At 43.0% G+C, this 22,247-nt stretch overlaps 2 pseudogenes; one reads left to right on the forward strand and one right to left on the reverse strand.

The window, feature by feature from the left end:
- Window positions 1-15,678: 15,678 nt before the first annotated feature.
- On the reverse strand, window positions 15,679-15,797 carry LOC134944913 (5S ribosomal RNA; annotated as a pseudogene).
- Window positions 15,798-20,897: 5,100 nt separating this feature from the next.
- Window positions 20,898-21,016, forward strand: LOC134944917 (5S ribosomal RNA; annotated as a pseudogene).
- The last annotated feature ends 1,231 nt before the right edge of the window (window positions 21,017-22,247 follow it).

Here is a 22,247-nt window from a genome sequence, read left to right on the forward strand (position 1 = left end):
GTTGGTTTGAACCTTTACACAAGGTGGAATGGAAATATCTTACTTGGAAGATTGTCATGTTACTGGCTTTGGCCTCTGTGAGGCGTGTGTCAAAATTGGGGGCCTTATCCTGTAAGAGCCCTTATTTGATTTTTTGCGAGGATAGGGTGGGGCTCAGGACTCGCACACAGTTTTTGACGAAAGTGGTGTCGGCTTTTAACATTAATCAATTGATAGTGGTTCCAGTACTGTCTGACACATTGATTGCTCCAAAGTCCTTGGACGTTGTTCGGGCTTTGAGGATTTACGTCAAGAGGACAGCTCGTCACAGGAAGTCTGACTCGCTTTTTGTCCTTTATGACGCTACCAAAATTGGATGTCCTGCTTCTAAGCAGTCCATTGCTCGATGGTTCAGGTTGACCATTCAACAGGCCTACTCTTCTGTGGCATTGCCACTGCCGGGTTCTATTCAGGCCCACTCCACTAGGTCGGTAGGTTCTTCTTGGGCGGCTGCCCATGGCATCTTGGCCTTACAGTTGTGCTGAGCGGTTACTTGGTCTGGTTCAAACACGTTTGTAAAGTTCGATACCTTGGCTGGTGAGGACCTTAAGTTTGGTCAGGTGGTTTTGCAGGGGTCTCAGCACTCTCCCACCCGTTCTGGAAGCTCTGGGACTTCCCCATGGTACTAATCCACCCCAGTGTCCCCTAGGATGTTAGAGAAAATAGGAATTTATTACCTACTGGTAATTCCTTTTCTCATAGTCCATAGGGGATACTGGGCACTCGCCTCAGTGATTCGTGTTTCTTGCTTACCTGGTTGCAAGTTCTTGGTTGGGTCTGCTGTTGCTGTCCCTATTACTGTTTGAGTTCGCGTTGCTATCCTTTTAGTTTGGTTAGCATGGCTATCCTTTGTTCTGGTTAGCGCAGCTATCCTTTCCTTTTGTTGTGTGTTGGTTTGTTACCTCACTGCTGTTATAGGTTTTCCTTCTCTCAAAGTATGTTCCTCTATTCGGGCACAGTTTTCCTAGACTGAGTCTGGTGGAGGGGCATAGAAGGGAGGAGCCAACACACACTGAACATTTCTTAAAGTGCCAGGCTCCAATGGACCCGATCTATACCCCATGGTACTAATACATCCCAGTATCCCCTACGGACTACGAGAAAAGAAATTACCGGTAGGTATTAAATTCCTATTTTTTCTTGCACGGTTTCATTTTAGTAAACATTTATTATTTCAAAGATTGACTCTAAAAAAATGTAGTTTATTTTGCAGCCCATGTGGCCTAACAATTTCTGAAAATAAAAAATGTATACTTTAACCAACACATAAGGATTGTACAGTATGTTTGTAGGTCTACAGTTTGAAGTACATGTTAATTGGTATTCTTAACCATGCAAAACTAATGTTTTTTGTTTAATTTAAGATACATGTATAATTGTAAAGTGTTTATTGTTTGTTGATACAAAATTAGAACATTACCAAAAAAAATACATGAACACCTAACTGAAGAATATAATATTGTGTTATTTAATTAAGAAAAATATATTTACAGCTGAAATTAATCTGCCTTTCACTTTTTGCTCACATAGTTGTTAACAAAAACTCTGCCTTCTTGCTGTCTATTGCATAATCCTGGGGGAGTGGTTTTAATGCAAGATTATGCAATAGACAGCAGCAGAGCACAATATCGTACACTTTAGCAGGATGATATATTAAAATGCCTCCTAATTTATCGATACACCTGAATCTTGTTTTTAATAGCCCAAAGGTGCATTCTATCATGGATCAGGTGGCTATCTGTGCCTCGTTATACTTATGCTCAGCAGATCTGACAATGGAGACAGAAGCAAGGAGCAACAGCTATATCCTAAATCACCTGTTGGGGATGGGGGGACAATTAAAATAATATCCTGTAGTAACAAGCACTATTAGCTGCTGTATTTACACATACAGGTAACGTAGCCAACAACCATCCCTCTGGCATTTGTCCCCCAAATTTTGCAGACTGTCACAAACTGCTGGGTTTGTGAATCCGTTGAGTGAGTGTTAGCAGAAGAAGTGGATGCTTCTGCGAGGAGAAATTGAGGAGGACGAATGTAATTTCTTGTCATATACTTTTATTCAAGTAGACATGTAAAAGCAAAAATAAGAACAAGAGGAAGAACTCCAGAAGACTTGAACAGAGAATATCTAAGGACCAAGATTACTGAAAGAGTTTATATTATGAATGATTATTGACGTGGCTGAAAAAACTGAATTAATTTGTATAATAGATGATTATTGTCATGGCTGAAGAACACTGATGGAATTTGTATAATGGAAGATTATTTATCATGGCTGAAGAACACTGAAGGAGTTTGTATAATGGATGATAGCTTGTCATGGCTTAAGAACACCAAAGTAGTTTGTATAATGGATGATTACTTTCTGTGGCTGAAGAACACTGAAGGAGTTTGTATGATGGATGATTGCTTGTTGTACCTGAAGAACACTGACAGACTGCAGAGCTTTCCTCTACGGATAGAACTCCAGGAGGCGATGTCCTAAGCATCAAGCTGTGGCCTGCGGGGCTGAGGTAACCACTGGTGATTGTGCAGCAGAAGGTAGCTAAGGTGACGATTCCGTGGAGCTGAAGATCCTTAAGACACTGGAAAGGCTCAGAGGTTAAACTGTGGGGAGCACAGAGCTAAGACACTTGTACTGAGACAGAATCATAAAACACTGGCAAGATTTGAAACCGGACTGCCCCCTTTGTTGCTCTGATTGCTGTTCCTGGGTTCTCTCAGTAAGGTGGGGATTTGCATGCCACAGATAGGTGCACAGCATAGCCTTAAGAAGCCATTGTTCCTACAGCCACACTGCCCCACATGCTTCTGGGACCTTTTAAAGTCAACAGAATCAATTTCCAACCAATAGGAGGTTTTTAGAAGCTCAAATCGAATGTCTTTTATTATTCTGTTCATTTGAGGATTTGAAGTTCGATTTTCAGTTCAATTTGCAAATAGAAATGTTAGTAAATAAGGGGGTCCTATATTTGACTGAGAAAACATCTATGTTTTTCAGAAATTTGATTTTGAGTGGGATTTGAGTTGAATTCGGTCTTATGTTCAATTTGACATTCGATTTTGCCTTTGGTTAATCTCCAAAGTCATAATCGTCATGGAAATTGATTGCAAAATCCCTCAAAACCGAAAAGGGAATATTAGTAAATATAACCCCAGGTTTAAAGAATGATACAGTACATGCTTGAGCACAGGTAACTTAATTAGGACCGCAGCTGATCTGATTTAATCATCTGTACTCAAGAATAGATCAGTGGTTATCAATGTCAACCCGCTGGTTTTCACAAGAGATCAAGTTTTGAGGATTTCTCTAAAAATACTAGTATAACTGCATAAATATACAGTGTATATATATATATACAGTACAACCCTTCATGGCAAAGCTATTCCCTGATGGCAGGTGCCTCTCTCTGCAGGATAATGCACCCTGCCGCACTGCACAAATTGTTCAGGAATGGTTTGAGGACATGACAAAGTTCAAGGTGTTGACTTGGCCTCCAAATGTCCCCAAATATCAATCCGATGGAAAATATGTGGGATGTGCATGCCTTGAAATGTCAGAGCTGTTTTGGTGACACGAAGGCATACCTCCCAACATGACCCTCTCCAGGTGAGACGGAATGCTCTGCTCCTACACCTCCCTCTTAATTTATGGTTGTCATCACCTTTGCTGAAACACCTTTCTTATCCATTAACCTGTTGAAAACAAGTGCCGGCAATCATAAATTCAGAGAAAAGTCCAGAAGCAGAGCATTGTGTCCCTCCTGGAGAGGGTCATGTTGGGAGGTATGATGAAGGGGACACACAATATTAGTCAGGTGGTTTTAATGTTATATCTGATCAGTGTATTTGGTCTGAAAAAATATTTAGGTAGGAGATCTGTGTAATATCCACGTGAATGCCAGGACCCAAGGTTTCCCAGAAGAACATTGCCCAGAGCACTTCACTACCTCCACTGGCATGTCTTCTTTTCATAGTGCATCCTGGTGCCTTCTCTTCCCCGGGTAAATGATGCACATGCACCTGACCATCCACATGATGTAACACAAAACATGATTCATCAGACCAGGCCATCTTCTGCCAATGATCCTGTTTTGACGCTCATGCGCCTATTGTAGGAGCTTTTGGCGGTTGCACTGCACTGTGTGTTCTGACTCCTCTTTACTAGCACCGCTGGTCCCGACTGGAGAACGGGTTACCATGGCATTCATCCCCTGTAGCCAGTCTCCATATCCCGGTGTAGTCCACAGGAGTAGTAGTAGTAGCCGGGTGATGGGTCCAAAGATGACTTCTGTGGTATACTACTGCAACTAGAAAAAGACAAGGGATCCCCCGAGCTCGCTATAAACAAAAATTAGGCATACGTATTTTTGTAAATGAGTTTATTGTAGAGATGAGCGGGTTCGGTTTCTTTGAATCCGAACCCGCACGAACTTCACTTTTTTTTTCACGGGTCCGAGCGACTCGGATCTTCCCGCCTTGCTCGGTTAACCCGAGCGCGCCCGAACGTCATCATGACGCTGTCGGATTCTCGCGAGACTCGGATTCTATATAAGGAGCCGCGCGTCGCCGCCATTTTCACACGTGCATTGAGATTGATAGGGAGAGGACGTGGCTGGCGTCCTCTCCATTAGAATAGATTAGAAGAGAGAGAGAGAGAGATTGTGCAGACAGAGTTTACCACAGTGACCAGTGCAGTTGTTGTTAAGTTAACTTTTATTTAATATATCCGTTCTCTGCTATATCCGTTCTCTGCCTGAAAAAAACGATACACAGCAGTCACACAGTGTGACTCAGTCTGTGTGCACTCAGCTCAGCCCAGTGTGCTGCACATCAATGTATAAAAGCTTATAATAATTGTGGGGGAGACTGGGGAGCACTGCAGGTTGTTATAGCAGGAGCCAGGAGTACATAATATTATATTAATTTAAAATTAAACAGTGCACACTTTTGCTGCAGGAGTGCCACTGCCAGTGTGACTAGTGGTGACCAGTGCCTGACCACCAGTATAGTAGTATATTGTTGTATACTATCTCTTTATCAACCAGTCTATATTAGCAGCAGACACAGTACAGTGCGGTAGTTCACGGCTGTGGCTACCTCTGTGTCGGCAGTCGGCACTCGGCAGGCAGTCCGTCCATCCATAATTGTATAATTATATACCACCTAACCGTGGTATTTTTTTTTCTTTCTTTATACCGTCGTCATAGTCATACTAGTTGTTACGAGTATACTACTATCTCTTTATCAACCAGTGTACAGTGCGGTAGTTCACGGCTGTGGCTACCTCTGTGTCGGCAGTCGGCAGGCAGTCCGTCCATCCATAATTGTATTATAATATATACCACCTAACCGTGTTTTTTTTTTCATTCTTTATACCGTCATAGTGTCATACTAGTTGTTACGAGTATACTACTATCTCTTTATCAACCAGTGTACAGTGCGGTAGTTCACGGCTGTGGCTACCTCTGTGTCGGAACTCGGCAGCCCGTCCATAATTGTATATACCACCTAACCGTGGTTTTTTTTTCTTTCTTTATACATACATACTAGTTACGAGTATACTATCTCTTTATCAACCAGTCTATATATTAGCAGCAGACACAGTACAGTGCGGTAGTTCACGGCTGTGGCTACCTCTGTGTCGGCACTCGGCAGCCCGTCCATAATTGTATATACCACCTAACCGTGGTTTTTTTTTCTTTCTTTATACATACATACTAGTTACGAGTATACTATCTCTTTATCAACCAGTCTATATATTAGCAGCAGACACAGTACAGTGCGGTAGTTCACGGCTGTGGCTACCTCTGTGTCGGCACTCGGCAGCCCGTCCATAATTGTATATACCACCTAACCGTGGTTTTTTTTTCTTTCTTTATACATACATACTAGTTACGAGTATACTATCTCTTTATCAACCAGTCTATATATTAGCAGCAGACACAGTACAGTGCGGTAGTTCACGGCTGTGGCTACCTCTGTGTCGGCACTCGGCAGCCCGTCCATAATTGTATATACCACCTAACCGTGGTTTTTTTTTCTTTCTTTATACATACATACTAGTTACGAGTATACTATCTCTTTATCAACCAGTCTATATATTAGCTTGGGTCGCTTAGCTTAGTCATCCAACGACCTCGGTGCAAATTTTAGGACTAAAAATAATATTGTGAGGTGTGAGGTATTCAGAATAGACTGAAAATGAGTGTAAATTATGGTTTTTGAGGTTAATAATACTTTGGGATCAAAATGACCCCCAAATTCTATGATTTAAGCTGTTTTTTAGTGTTTTTGGAAAAAAAACACCCGAATCCAAAACACACCCGAATCCAACAAAAAAAATTCGGTGAGGTTTTGCCAAAACGCGTTCGAACCCAAAACACGGCCGCGGAACCGAACCCAAAACCAAAACCCGAAAAATTTCAGGCGCTCATCTCTAGTTTATTGTTAATATTACACTATAAACTTTCTGGTTCATATATGATATGATAATTAATATAAAATGTGGTGAAAAGATAGTTTCTACGTGCACGTAAAAAAATACCTAATACCGGTATACATACATTACAAACATATATACTGACCATACATATAGTAAAGATTGGTTAAGACCAGATACGCTTCAGCGTTTTACTCTGTCTATAAATGAGAAGTCCCAGAGTGCACTCCTTATTTACCTTAACTCTTTATAGCGTTGTATTATGCCCACTGACCTTACTTGTGGAGCTACGGATCGGAAAGCCTGCAAGCCTTCTGCCGCCGCTACCAACTGACCAGTCTGTCGGCAGACACCCTAACCTTCTGGACCAGTGAAACGCACACCTCCAACACGGGGAGCACAAGTAAGGTCAGTGGGAGAGGAAGAAATATTCTTCACTTAACAAAATATCCCACGGAGAACTTATTACTACAAGCCCTTTTTCCCTTCACCGGAAGGACTTCCCCTTCTGTCTAAGGACTTTTACGAACAAAAAAGGGGTTTCCTCAAAATTAAACTTTTATGAGCATAATACAACGCTATAAAGAGTTTAGATAAATAAGGAGTGCACTCTGGGACTTCTCATTTATAGACAGAGTAAAACGCTGAAGCGTATCTGGTCTTAACCAATCTTTACTATATGTATTGTCAGTATATATGTTTGTAATGTATGTATACCGGTATTAGGTATTTTTTTACGTGCACGTAGAAACTCTCTTTTCACCACATTTTATATTAATTATCATATCATATATATGAACCAGAAAGTTTATAGTGTAATATTAACAATAAACTCATTTACAAAAATACGTATGCCTAATTTTTGTTTATAGCGAGCGCGGGGGATCCCTTGTCTTTTTCTAGAACCCATATATAGGGGGAGTGGAAAGTTGGAAACCCCCAATTCCCCACAGCTGCTGCTTAAAAAACAAAGAGGTTTTTAGCGCAGTCCCCACCCCCAATCTACAATACTACTGCAACTGTTTCCCACAGGAGCGGGATTGTCAGCGTGGATGGTGGACAGGAATATATATGCACACATACAGCATACATACTGTATATATATCACTATCATGGGAGATTAGAGTGATGTAAACACACGGCGCCCATGACTTACAGACCAGATCAGATGCCGCTGTCAGCTAAGTAAATATGTTAATGTGTTTCTGGCAATGTATCTTTCTGCAGCTGTCAGGCCTGTGGGGACTGTCTGCCACTTGGAATAACTTGAACTTATTAGCAGATCCACAAAGCCGCACCTGCATGCAATATTCCTATTAAGTGGCGAGAATCTAGTTACTTAATGTGAGGAATTGTATTAAAAAAAAAATCATAAAATGTCAAGAAGTGCCTAATCGCTAAGCTGCTTTAATGATTCCAAATGTTTTTTGACAATAATACAGCAGACATTAGGATATTCATAAACCCCCGAAGACACAGCCTGAAGGTGAGGCGATGCACAGTCATATCCAGATAAGTGCAGCTAATCCTTCTGTCATGTACACCCGCTAATAACTCTTCTCATGAAAGCGTCGCTAAGAGAGGTGAGATTCCAAAAGGCAATATGTTGCATTATATCTTCTTGTTTTATGAAGTTAAATGTGAAGACAAATGTCTTATTTTTTTTTTTTTTGTGGTCATTTTAAAAATACCACTGGGGCCAGATTGAGAGGTGCACGCAAATCGTGCATGGTTGGGTTTTCTCATGGATTCCCAAGTGCGAAAATATGCAAATGTCGTATGCAAATGCACACACATTGGTTTGTGCGTGTGAGGTAAGGGTTTCTTAGACTTTGAGGGTCATTCCGAGTTGATCGCTAGCTGCATTCGGTCGCTGTGCAGCGATGAGGCAAAGAAACTGCACTTCTGCGCATGTGTCGCAATGCGCACGCGCGACGTACTTCTGCAACGGCCAATGTAGTTTCACACAGGGTCTAGCGAAGTTTTTCAGTCGCACTGCTGGCCGCAGAGTGATTGACATGAAGTGGGCGTTTCTGGGTGTTAACTGACCATTTTCAGGGAGTGTTCGAAAAAACGCAGGCGTGCCAGGAAAAACGCAGGCGTGGCTGGGTGAACGCAGGGCGTGTTCGTGACGTCAAAACAGGAACTGGGTAGTCTGAAGTGATCGCAAGCGCTGAGTAGGTATTGAGCTACTCTAAAACTGCACAAAAAAACTTTGCCGCCGCTCTGTGATCCTTTCGTTCGCACTTCTGCTAAGCTAAAATACACTCCCAGTGGGCGGCGGCAAAGCGTTTGCATGGCTGCTAAAAACAGCTAGCGAGCGATCAACTCGGAATGACCACCTTTGTACGGTAACAAATTATTGCTGAACTGCCCAAATATCAGCCTCGCGCCCACCTATGATTCAGTCCCACTGTGATCTCATTCATGGTTATTCTATGATAGTAGAGTATTGGTATTCTTATGGAACTGGTTACATATCTTATCAATAAGAAAATCTTTTAAGATCCACATCAACATAAGGAAACATAGAATTGCTCTGCGCCAGATGGTTACAAATCATAGAACCTAAAATTGCGATAAAAAAAACAAACCATACTGCAAAACAGAGATTAGAAAGATCCTGGATTGTGTAATATCACAGTGTACAGATAGAGGGCAGTGCTGAGACAGCAAGATCTCATGACTTGCAGATTTTTGTTACTGCTCTACAGGGCTGGGATAAAAAATGTGCAGGTGTAGGGACCCTGGGGGTGGGGGTGGGGGGTGGGGGGGCAAGTTTGGGTGCCATTGCTGGTGGTTGCACACCATTGCAGCGGCAACTCACTTGCCCACCCCCTCAAGCTGCTTGCACCCAATTGGATTCTCCCAGTGGCGTACCTAGAGAGGAAAGGACTCGTGTGTGGGCCCTCTCCCATCCCGTTGCCGGCGGCGCCGTTAGCGCTCTGAGAACTAGAGACTCTGGCAGATTGCCAGAGTATACAGCGCATGCGCTGGTCTCCAAAAAAATGCTGCAGCGTCCATTTTTTCGAAGACCTTTGCATGCGCTGCACACTCTGGCACTCTGCCAGAGTCTCTAGTGCTCACTCAGAGCGCTAACAGCGCCGCCGGCTACGGGACTCGGAGATGGAAACCACAGAGGTAAGTATAGAAGAAATGGGTGCAGTGTGGGCCCCCTCTGGACCCAGGGGCCCATGTGTACCGCACACACTGCACTCATTATAGATACGCCACTGGATTCTCACCATGAGCTAGATCAAGCTTGTCATTTAAGACAAAAAAGGTGGGCGTGGGGAAAGGTTGCAGTAGTCAAGTCGGGAAATAATGCATAATGGTTTTGGTAATGTTCTATAAAGGGATTTGGTATGATATACCGATGGATGGGAAGCTGGTGGTCAGAATCCTGACAGTGGCATCCTATCTATCAGAATCCCAACAGCCCCCCAGACAGTACCCTAACCCTCCCCTGCTCCCTACCCTAACCCTCCCTTCCCCGTTGCTTAAACCTAACCCCCCCTCCTCAGTACCTAACCGTCCCCTTCCCTGCACCCTAACCCCCCTTCTAATGCCTACACCTAACCTCCCACCCCCTGCTGCAGGACAGGAGCGCATCCCGCTAAAAGATCATTCGGGATTCCAGGCGGCGGTATTTTGATTCCGGGATCCTTAGCGCTGTTGGGATATTGATGTCAGCGTTATGCCATTCAAGATTCCAGCATCAGTATTTTAACTACATCCCCTATAAAGGGCAGCCTACTGCAATGGTCCCTTTTGTCACTTTAGCATTTATGTGTGATGTAAAGGTCCATGCACCAATGCATTTACCTGATGCTACAATAAAGATTCAACTGTGTATAACAATGCTAGTAATAATTACATACTGTATCATACATACTCAGAAAACAATGTAATCAAGGCCAGGCAGTAGTTTACATGTTTTATTGCAAATGATCAATTTTCTTTGATGTACCATAATCTCACCAGTATATTTTACTTACAAAAGGTAGAGGGGACGAGAAAAGCATTGCATTGTATTGTATATTGACGAAGTGGGAGAGTGTTAATTCACCTGCGTGGACCGTGGCTGTTTCCACTCTCTCTCTATCGGCGGTGCCGCTGTCACTGACCGGTGCTTACATGCATACTGGTCAAATTCCTCCTAACTGCTAATGCACAGTCCCTGGCTGTCAGAACTGATAGCCAGGGACGGGATCCCAGCGGTCAGCATCTCGACGCTGGGATCCTAGCCACAAAATGTCGGCGGGGTGGGGGGGTGAGCGCAACAAAGCCACAGGTTCTATTCCCACTCTATGGGTGTCGTGGACACTCACGAGTGGGAATAGTCCCTTTTAGTTGGCATGACGACTGTTGGGATTGTCAGGGGGAGGGATGCAGGGGGAGGTATTGTGACCAGTGGTCTTCTGCCCACCGGTCACATAACTACATCCCACCAGGTACAGTGCTATACACAATATGACAACTTAAAAATAACTACATATGCGGGATTTAATAGCGTCCGAGTTTGCCGGAGATGCGGGATGCCAGCCAAACGTGGACTTTTTTTATTTGGACTCTTGGTGTGGACCTCCATAAGTAACATCACAACCCAATAATTGTGGGGAGATGCAATTACATTTTGTGGAGATACAAATAACAGAATACAATATATAACCACAAGATGCCCACAGAAACCATCAGGTCCATGGATTGTTCATCTTACCTACAAAAGTACGAGATGATAGAGCGGTCTTGGGCACGATCTATAGATTTCAATGGGTGAGATACAAGGCATCGAAATATGATTACACGTGGGGGTGAGCAATCAGTGTCACAGAGGCCGAAGGGGCAAAAAAGGTGACAAAAGGATGGAATACTGGTAGTGTGAATAGTGTTTGGGGAGAAAGGCTCTGTCCATGAGACTTCCATACGGAGAGGAATAGTGATTATTTTCAGAATAAATAGTGAAGGATAGACTGGCCCAACATGACTTATTAGCATAAACCCATCATCTATTGTTCTCAACTGCAATACAGTACAGAGAACAATACATCAGGGGATTAAGTCCGACTGGCCAGTCTCAATTAATCCTATTAAAGGTCAAGATAAATGTGGACCCATCTGTACACTAGGGAGGAGTGTCTGTAGCAGATCTCCTTTGTGCATGCGCAAACATCAAGTGTCCATGGATGGTGAAACTATCTTAAGGCTAACAGGCAATGGCCTCATGCTAATGCAAGGCAAGTGGCAAAGATGGCAATGCCACAATAAATAAATGGTTCTCTTCTGGTGGCCAGTAATTCCCAGTTCAAGAGTGCTGATGGGGTAACCCTACAGATAGGTCCGGTGCAAGGTTTCTCTATACCCTAGGCAAAAGTTCTCCTTACTAGTCTCCTTCCCACCCCAATACCTACTTTTAGCTTCTTAAAAGTGTGGAGGTGGCATCTTAGAAGTTCCCTAAATGCCACTGTGAAATAAACATCACCCCAAATGGAGCCACACATGCTGGAGGCAATGAGGGGCAGGTAGGGGCAGCAGTTTAGCAGAAGGCAGAGGGTACAGTCCTTCTTGGAAAGGCACATCTATGTATGGAGGTCACCCTCATGCCACCCCACACTTCAACCTTGGGGGTTCCCGCAACCGCCACTTATATTAACGCCTCCCTCAGCACCAGAAGCTCCACCTGCCCCCCTACCAAACAAGTACCTGCTCCACTCTACATAAGTTACTGATCCCTGGTCTAGAAGAAGGATGTGTCTTTTAGAGACATCCTCCATTTTTCTCCCAGGAAGCCTCAGCGTGCTGCCCCCATAGGTCCCAGTGCCCTTAGGCAGGTCCCAAATGGAAGCGTTTTCCTTGCCCACAGCTCATTCTTCTTCGATTGCATTGACTGGTTCTTTAATTGGCGGTGTATATGCAAAATATACGTTATGGTAAGAACTTACCGTTGATAACGGTATTTCTCCTAAGTCCAGAGGATCCACAGGATAACATTGGGATATGATGAAGCAACAGCGAATTTTCACCAATCGGTCAAAGCTATTCGGCCTCCCAGCATGCAACGGGCCCGCCCATATATCCCCACCTCCTAGCTCAGGTAAATCAGTTGTATTCCCAAAGCTCAAGGCAGGAGCATCATAGATAGCCCTAATCAGTGAGAAGAACACACATGCACACCCTTCCGTACAAGAAGGAAGAGGTTAGTGAGCAAAAGGATCCTCAAATCAGGTGCATCAGGGTGGGATAACATTGGGATTTCCCAAAGCAATTTAGTGGTGGGGACGCTCCTGATTGGACAGGAAAATCATTCGCCCGAATTCATCGTCCTGAGAGGCAAACGTATCCATGGCACAATGTCTAATGAATGTGTTAATGGAAGGCCATGTGGCTGCCTTACAAATTCGTTCTGCTGAAGCACCACGTTGTGCTGCCCATGATGGACCTACCTTATGAGTAGTGATGAGCGGGTTCGGTTCTTCGGGATCCAACCCCCCCCCCGAACTTCACCCATTTTACACAGTTCCGTGGAAGCCACGGATCTTCCCGCCTTGCTCGGTTAACCCGAGCGCGCCCGAACGTCATCATCCCGCTGTCGGATTCTCGCGAGATTCGTATTCTATATAAGGAGCCGCGCGTCGCCGCCATTTTCACTCGTGCTTTGGAGATGATAGCGAGAGGACGTGGCTGCGTTCTCTCAGTTGATGTGTTCAGTGTGCTGCAAATATCTGTGCTCAGTGTGCTGCAAATATCTGTGCTCAGTATGCTTGCAAATATCTGTGCTCAGTGTGCTGCAAATATCTACGTTCTCTGCCTGAAAAACGCTGCATATCTGTACTGCATTGTATAGTATAGTATATACTATATATAGTAGTAGGACAGTGTAGAATTTTGCTGTGACCACCAGTATATATATAGCAGTACGGTACAGTAGTCCACTGCTCTACCTCTGTGTCGTCAAGTATACTATGCATCCATACCTGTGCTGCATTTTAGTTGTGCATAGTATATAGTAGGAGGACAGTGCAGAATTTTGCTGACCACCAGTATATATTTATATATATATATATATATAGCAGTACGGTACAGTAGTCCACTGCTCTACCTCTGTGTCGTCAAGTATACTACAAAAGTTCAGTAAAATGACCCATAAAAGCGTCTGATGAGAAGCGTAAACTTGCCAATATGTTCATGGCTAGTGGTTCAGATTCACATGAGGATGGAAGCACTCATCCTCTCGCTCAAAAACTGCAGTGCCACTCCTAGATGGGCCAGGTGTTTGTGTCAGCCCCTTGGGTCGCTAAGCTTAGTCACACAGCTACCTCATTGCACCTCTTTTTTTCTTTGCATCATGTGCTGTTTGGGGACTATTTTTTAAATCTGCCATCCTGTCTGACACTGCAGTGCCACTCCTAGATGGGCCAGGTGTTTGCGTCGGCCCCTTGGGTCGCTTAGCTTAGTCACACAGCTACCTCATTGCACCTCTTTTTTTCTTTGCATCATGTGCTGTTTGGGGACTATTTTTTAAATCTGCCATCCTGTCTGACACTGCAGTGCCACTCCTAGATGGGCCAGGTGTTTGTGTCGGCCACTTGGGTCGCTTAGCTTAGTCACACAGCTACCTCATTTCACCTCTTTTTTTTCTTTGCATCATGTGCTGTTTGGGGACTATTTTTTAAATCTGCCATCCTGTCTGACACTGCAGTGCCACTCCTAGATGGGCCAGGTGTTTGTTTCGGCCACTTGGGTCGCTTAGCTTAGCCATCCAGCGACCTCGGTGCAAATTTTAGGACTAAAAATAATATTGTGAGGTGTGAGGTGTTCAGAATAGACTGGAAATGAGTGAAAATTATGGTTATTGAGGTTAATAATACTATGGGATCAAAATGACCCCCACATTCTATGATTTAAGCTGTTTTTGAGGGTTTTTTTGTAAAGAAACACCTGAATCCAAAACACACCCGAATCCGACAAAAAATTTTCAGGGAAGTTTTGCCAAAATGCGTCCAAATCCAAAACACGGCCGCGGAACCGAATCCAAAACCAAAACACAAAACCCGAAAAATTTCCGGTGCACATCACTACTTATGAGTAGAGTTAGCCATTAGCCGGAACAGGGAGATCAGCTTGAGAATATGCTTCTGAAATCGTCATCCGAAGCCACCTTGCCAGTATCTGCTTATCAGCAGGCCATCCTCTCTTTTGAAATCCATAGAGAATGAAGAGAGAATCTGTCTTTCTGATGGCACTGGTGTGATGCACGTTGATCCTTAAGGCACGGACCACGTCCAGCGATGCATCTCCCGCAGAAAGGCCCGGTTCCCGGAAAGCCGGGACTACAATTTCTTTGTTAAGGTGGAATTTAGACACAACCTTAGGAAGATACCCAGATCTAGTTCTGAGAACTGCTTTATCTGGATAAAAAAAAAAATCAGAAATGGGCAACGACATGACAATGCCCCTAAATCTGACACTCTTCTAGCTGACGCCATGGCCAGTAGAAAGATAACTTTAGCTGTCAGCCATTTAAGATACACTTTATTAAGTGGTTCAAATGGCGCAACTTGAAGGGACTTTAGGACTAAACTTAAGTCCCAAGGCACTGTAGGAGGAACAAAAGGAGGTTGAATGTGCAGTATTGAATGTATTGGGGGTATACCGCACTGGAGAATGGTAAGGTATCTAATAGATATTGTTAGAACCAAAATACATAATACAACGAGAAAATCTGAGTTTTCTAATGTTATCTTGAGTTTGGTGGTGCACCCTGAGTCAGTGGTAAGACATACAACAAAAGGGAGAGAAGAAGACTCTTTTGTGGGTGCACTCTTGTATGTTTAAGAGGTCTCAGAAGAGACAATAAGTAAAGATTATAAATGAATTTTTAAATATAACTTTTATTAACAATAATTGATAAAATAGTAGAGTTTACTGTCAAAAATTGGAGGTAGGGGTGGGGGGAAGGGTGGGGGGGAGTTGGGGAAAAGAAAGGGGGAACACAGAACGAATTAATTACAGTGTAAATACTGAATATTGTTCTGGAATGCCTGGGTGCGATAATAACAGCTGGAGACCCTGAAAATTGAAGCGTTTTTATTCTCTCATGAGCGATGATGAGGAGACAGATGGGATGATTAAAGATGGAATGAGCAAGATGAATCTGCTGTCAGTGTTAGACGCTGAGCAAAACCGTCCAGGAATTTCTACTAAACTGAGTATTCCTCGAGAGTCTCCCACTCGAGTACTGACCCAGCCCTACACTGCTTAGCTTCCAAGATCGGAAGGATTCGGGCGTTACCAGTGTGGTATGATAGTAGAAAAAATATTAGATATCGAGGGCTCGAGAATCACTGATGAGAGTTCACGAAAATGGAGAAATAAGAGAAAAGAAAAGACAAGAGAATGGGTGGAGGAGGAAAATAGGGGATCTGCTGCCACCGTTAGACCGGGATAATTACCCCTGAATCAGTGGTGAGAGTCCTGAAGATATAGTATAAAGTGAGGAAAAGGAAACGATACTGATAGGTAAAAAAAAAATTTTTGAGATTGGTTGATAGACAATGGGCTGCTTGATTGCAGGATGCTGATAGTACCTATGATAAAGGTACTAGGTGTGATAAAAAGCAATTTGTACACAATTAGCAGTCAAATAAATTGTTTAGACCCATACATCACCATCAATTTGCTACTATCAGATTATTACAATTATACCAAAATGGTATCAGGTGGAAAAAGAAGGAGAAAATGAACAACAATTTCTTATTTGTGTTCCGCTGTATGCAGAGCTGCAGAAATACTATATAATATGATTGCAAGATGCTGATAGTACCTATGATAAAGGTACTTGGTGTGATAAAGAGCAATTGTACACAATTAGCAGATAATTAAATTGATTGGAACCATGCATCACCATCAATTTGATGCTGACAGATTATTGCACATTGTACCAAAATGGTATCAGGTGAAAAGAGAAAGAGATAATGAACAACAGTTGATTATACAGAGCTGCAGCAATGCTATATAATACGCAGTATAGAGGATAGTGATAAATTGCTCAGCCAAATGATTAGATCAATATTAATGACTGAAAATAAAGGTTTAAACAGTATCCTATGTGGTATTAAGCCGCTAAATGCCGACTATCTGTAAAACGGGTACTTGCAAAAAACAGCTTGATGAATGCTATTATCAAATATAAATATGCAAAAAGATGCTGATATTGAGCAGATATTACCCGGAATTGTATGGAACGATCAGTCACTAATATGAGCAGGATACTTTCTGAGTGCGGAATGTCCGTGTCAAAGTCCAGGCAAATTGAAGATGCAGGATACACTGGTTCCCAGGAGCTGAGCAGTTCGTTTATAGCCGCACTGCCGATCAAAGTACCTGATGTATTGTGGAGACGTGGTCAGGTTGGCTGAGGAGAAGAGAGACACAATGTTCCTGGTCCCATCGCGGCAGTATCTAGCGGCGGCGGGTTGATGCAGCGGCTGCTGGGGAAAGAGCGGCTCGTGGTTCAGGATGTCCGGAATCAGCTGTCACACCCAGGCAGTGGGGGTAGGGAACGGAAAACTAGTTTCACCCGTTCACCGGGCTTGATCACTTCCTGTTCCCAGAGGGGATAGTGCAGGCTTTATCTTGCAAGGGAGCTGGTCGTTGTCCAATCAAAAGGGAGGCGTGTCCTGTGTTTGTAAATTGCTGCACAGGTGGAACGGTTGTTCTGTTTAGTATTGGTTCCCTATTATGCTTGCAATTAGTGGCCCATTGCACAAAAGGAAAAAACAGAGAATATGTGTGAGAAATATACAAGGTTATTAGATAAAAAATGAGCATCTTGCTTATTATATAAGTGGACATAGTGAAAAAATGGAAATAAAAATAAAAATAAATAAAAATAAAATGGGGAAAATTAGCAAAAAAGAATAAATGAATGAAAATAATAAAATTGAAGCTTTCACAAATTGTTTATGAAATATTTAGATGATAAGAATAGATTAAATTTAAGTATAATAAATGATAATTGCTGGAAAAATATGTTAGGACAGCATATCTTGTCTGGAGTTATAAACAAACACGTTGTAAACATTGCATGAGGATATTCATAAATATGTTAATTTGGATTAATAATGCAAGTGACGTCGATGGAAGTGGTGGGAATGATTGTGAGAAAGGATGGTATGGAAAGGATGGGGAGTGAGGTGGAAAGGAATGGGGGGGATGGAGTGGGGGGGGGGGAAGGCGGGGGAGAGAGGGGGAAGGGGGGAGGGGGTTTAAGATTGTGGGGTGTTGGGGTGTTGGGATATGGTTGGGGTGTTGTGGTTTGCAGTGTGGTGGGAATGTGTGTGTGGTGTCGAAGGTGATGATCCTGTGTGGGCGAGAAGTATAATGATATGGTGAGATGAGGAAGGGGGGTAGAGATGTAAGGGATAGGAGTGGGTTGACAATGGGAGTGCTGTGTGGAAACGTGTTAGTAGGTTGTGAAATATGTCGGAATTTGCTGGGTCACTGTAATGGGATGGATGTGAGGTGCATGTGAATGGACTGCGGATGTGATGGTGCCGAGTATGTGGTGGAGGTGGGCGTGAAAGTGCTGATGAAAGAAGGGTGAATGTGATGTGTTATGAATAGGGGTGTACTGGATGTGAGTGTACTGAGGGGTGTAAGGGAAGGAAGCGAGGACACTTGATGGGTGCTATATAGAAAGTAGGTTACAGAAATGCACTGTAATTGATGTATTCATTCAGACCCAATGGTTTGAGACAACCTAACCTGAAAGTCCATTCACTTTCCTTCTTAATAAGTTCTTTGCTTAAGTCACCACCGCGTATGCCTAGATGGACCCTATCTAGGCCAAAGGCGCGCATATCACTTGGTGAGTCATGATGTGCAGCATGGTAGTGTCTGGCTACTGATGTTAGTTTTTTGCCTTTTTGAAGATCTGACGATGAGTTGCGAATGGAGCCCATATGTTCTAAAATCCTAGTTTTGAATTTTCTAGTCGTCATGCCTACATATCGTTGATTGCAAGGACAGGTTAGACAATAGACTACTCCTTGTGTGTCGCAGTTGAAGAAGTGTTGTATGGAAATATCCTTGCCATGTCTGTCCTTGACACAGTCAGTTATCTGTATCTGTGGGCAAGCCTTACATTGCCCACATGGAAAGGATCCCTTAGGGAGTTTGGATTTGGTCATTTCACGTGAAAAATGGCTCTGAACCAACGTGTCTTTGATGTTCTTAGATCTCCTCCAACTGATTTGTAAAGTGGGATCCAATAAAGGTGATAACTCTGGATCCAGATGTAGGACAGGTAGATGTTTCTGAATGGCCTTTTTTAGTAGACGCCATTCGGGACAGAAGGTCCCTACAAATCGAATCTTGGTGTCAGCCTTTTGTTCTTGGAGTTTGTCCTGGAAGATCAGGGATTCCCTGTTGGTTTTTGAAATAGATTGTTGAGCTCTCTTCAGAGAGCGTTTACTGTATCCCCGAGCTTGTAACCTGGTCATAAGTTCTCTGCTTTTCTGTTTGAACACCTTCTCCTCTGTGCAGTTGCGTCTAAGACGAAGAAATTCCCCTTTTGGGATGTTTTCAATAGTAGGTGGGAAATGTGAGCTTGTTTGGTGCAATATACTGTTTGTGGCTGTATCCTTACGAAAGAGTTCTGTAGCCAAAGTCCCACTTGTTGTCTTGTAGATATTCAAGTCCAAAAAAGATATCTTGTCTCTGCTGATTGAGTGAGTGAGAAAAATGTTCAAATCGTTTACATTGAGGATGTTAATGAAGTCCAACAGGAGTTTCTCATCTCCTTCCCAGATTTTTTGCTAATTTTCCCCATTTTATTTTTATTTATTTTTATTTTTATTTCCATTTTTTCACTATGTCCACTTATATAATAAGCAAGATGCTCATTTTTTATCTAATAACCTTGTATATTTCTCACACATATTCTCTGTTTTTTCCTTTTGTGCAATGGGCCACTAATTGCAAGCATAATAGGGAACCAATACTAAACAGAACAACCGTTCCACCTGTGCAGCAATTTACAAACACAGGACACGCCTCCCTTTTGATTGGACAACGACCAGCTCCCTTGCAAGATAAAGCCTGCACTATCCCCTCTGGGAACAGGAAGTGATCAAGCCCGGTGAACGGGTGAAACTAGTTTTCCGTTCCCTACCCCCACTGCCTGGGTGTGACAGCTGATTCCAGACATCCTGAACCACGAGCCGCTCTTTCCCCAGCAGCCGCTGCATCAACCCGCCGCCGCTAGATACTGCCGCGATGGGACCAGGAACATTGTGTCTCTCTTCTCCTCAGCCAACCTGACCACGTCTCCACAATACATCAGGTACTTTGATCGGCAGTGCGGCTATAAACGAACTGCTCAGCTCCTGGGAACCAGTGTATCCTGCATCTTCAATTTGCCTGGACTTTGACACGGACATTCCGCACTCAGAAAGTATCCTGCTCATATTAGTGACTGATCGTTCCATACAATTCCGGGTAATATCTGCTCAATATCAGCATCTTTTTGCATATTTATATTTGATAATAGCATTCATCAAGCTGTTTTTTGCAAGTACCCGTTTTACAGATAGTCGGCATTTAGCGGCTTAATACCACATAGGATACTGTTTAAACCTTTATTTTCAGTCATTAATATTGATCTAATCATTTGGCTGAGCAATTTATCACTATCCTCTATACTGCGTATTATATAGCATTGCTGCAGCTCTGTATAATCAACTGTTGTTCATTATCTCTTTCTCTTTTCACCTGATACCATTTTGGTACAATGTGCAATAATCTGTCAGCATCAAATTGATGGTGATGCATGGTTCCAATCAATTTAATTATCTGCTAATTGTGTACAATTGCTCTTTATCACACCAAGTACCTTTATCATAGGTACTATCAGCATCTTGCAATCATATTATATAGTATTTCTGCAGCTCTGCATACAGCGGAACACAAATAAGAAATTGTTGTTCATTTTCTCCTTCTTTTTCCACCTGATACCATTTTGGTATAATTGTAATAATCTGATAGTAGCAAATTGATGGTGATGTATGGGTCTAAACAATTTATTTGACTGCTAATTGTGTACAAATTGCTTTTTATCACACCTAGTACCTTTATCATAGGTACTATCAGCATCCTGCAATCAAGCAGCCCATTGTCTATCAACCAATCTCAAAAAATTTTTTTTTACCTATCAGTATCGTTTCCTTTTCCTCACTTTATACTATCTTCAGGACTCTCACCACTGATTCAGGGGTAATTATCCCGGTCTAACGGTGGCAGCAGATCCCCTATTTTCCTCCTCCACCCATTCTCTTGTCTTTTCTTTTCTCTTATTTCTCCATTTTCGTGAACTCTCATCAGTGATTCTCGAGCCCTCGATATCTAATATTTTTTCTACTATCATACCACACTGGTAACGCCCGAATCCTTCCGATCTTGGAAGCTAAGCAGTGTAGGGCTGGGTCAGTACTCGAGTGGGAGACTCTCGAGGAATACTCAGTTTAGTAGAAATTCCTGGACGGTTTTGCTCAGCGTCTAACACTGACAGCAGATTCATCTTGCTCATTCCATCTTTAATCATCCCATCTGTCTCCTCATCATCGCTCATGAGAGAATAAAAACGCTTCAATTTTCAGGGTCTCCAGCTGTTATTATCGCACCCAGGCATTCCAGAACAATATTCAGTATTTACACTGTAATTAATTCGTTCTGTGTTCCCCCTTTCTTTTCCCCAACTCCCCCCCACCCTTCCCCCCACCCCTACCTCCAATTTTTGACAGTAAACTCTACTATTTTATCAATTATTGTTAATAAAAGTTATATTTAAAAATTCATTTATAATCTTTACTTATTGTCTCTTCTGAGACCTCTTAAACATACAAGAGTGCACCCACAAAAGAGTCTTCTTCTCTCCCTTTTGTTGTATGAATGTGCAGTATTCCCTGGAAGAAAATACGCACATCCTGAAAGTTGGCAATTTTCTTTTGGAACCATGCAGTCAATGCTGACACTTGCACTCTCAAGGAATCCACCTTCAAACCTTTATCCATTTCTGCCTGAAGAAATGCTAAAACCCTGGAAATTCTGAAAGACCTAGGGTCCATTTTCTGCTTACTGCACCAGTGATATAGGTTTGCCATATTCAGTGATAAATTCGAGCTGAGGAAGGTTTCTTTGCTCTGAGCATTGTTTGAATTACCTGTTGTGAGAATCCTCTTGACTTCAGGATAGAGGTCTCAAGAGCCACGCCGTCAAAGACAGTCAATCCAGATGTCTGTGATAACAAGGACCCTGCGTCAGTAGATCTGGACCTTGAGGGAGCAGGAATGGAGCATCCATCGACATTCTCTCTAGATCTGTGTACCAATGTCTTCTGGGCCAAGCCAGAGCTATTAGTATCACGGCACACTTTCCTTGCTTTATCTTTCTCACCACCCTGGGTAATGAGGTGATTGGAGGAAAGACATAGGCCAGATAAAAATCCCATATCACTGACAGGACATCCACAAAGATTGCTCTGGGATCCTTTGTTCTTGACCCGTATGCGAGAACTTTGTTGTTCTGATGGGACGCCATGAGACCTAACTCTGGCAACCCCCACCTGTCGACTAGGGTCTGGAAGACCTCCGGATGTAGAGCCCATTCACTTGCCTGAATAGTATGTCAACTGAGAAAATCCGCTTCCCAGTTTTGGACTCCCGGAACGAACACTACGGACAAGGCTGGATGATGAAGTTTTGCT

The sequence above is a fragment of the Pseudophryne corroboree genome, chromosome 1, assembly GCF_028390025.1.
Source record: "Pseudophryne corroboree isolate aPseCor3 chromosome 1, aPseCor3.hap2, whole genome shotgun sequence".
NCBI lineage: Eukaryota > Metazoa > Chordata > Amphibia > Anura > Myobatrachidae > Pseudophryne > Pseudophryne corroboree.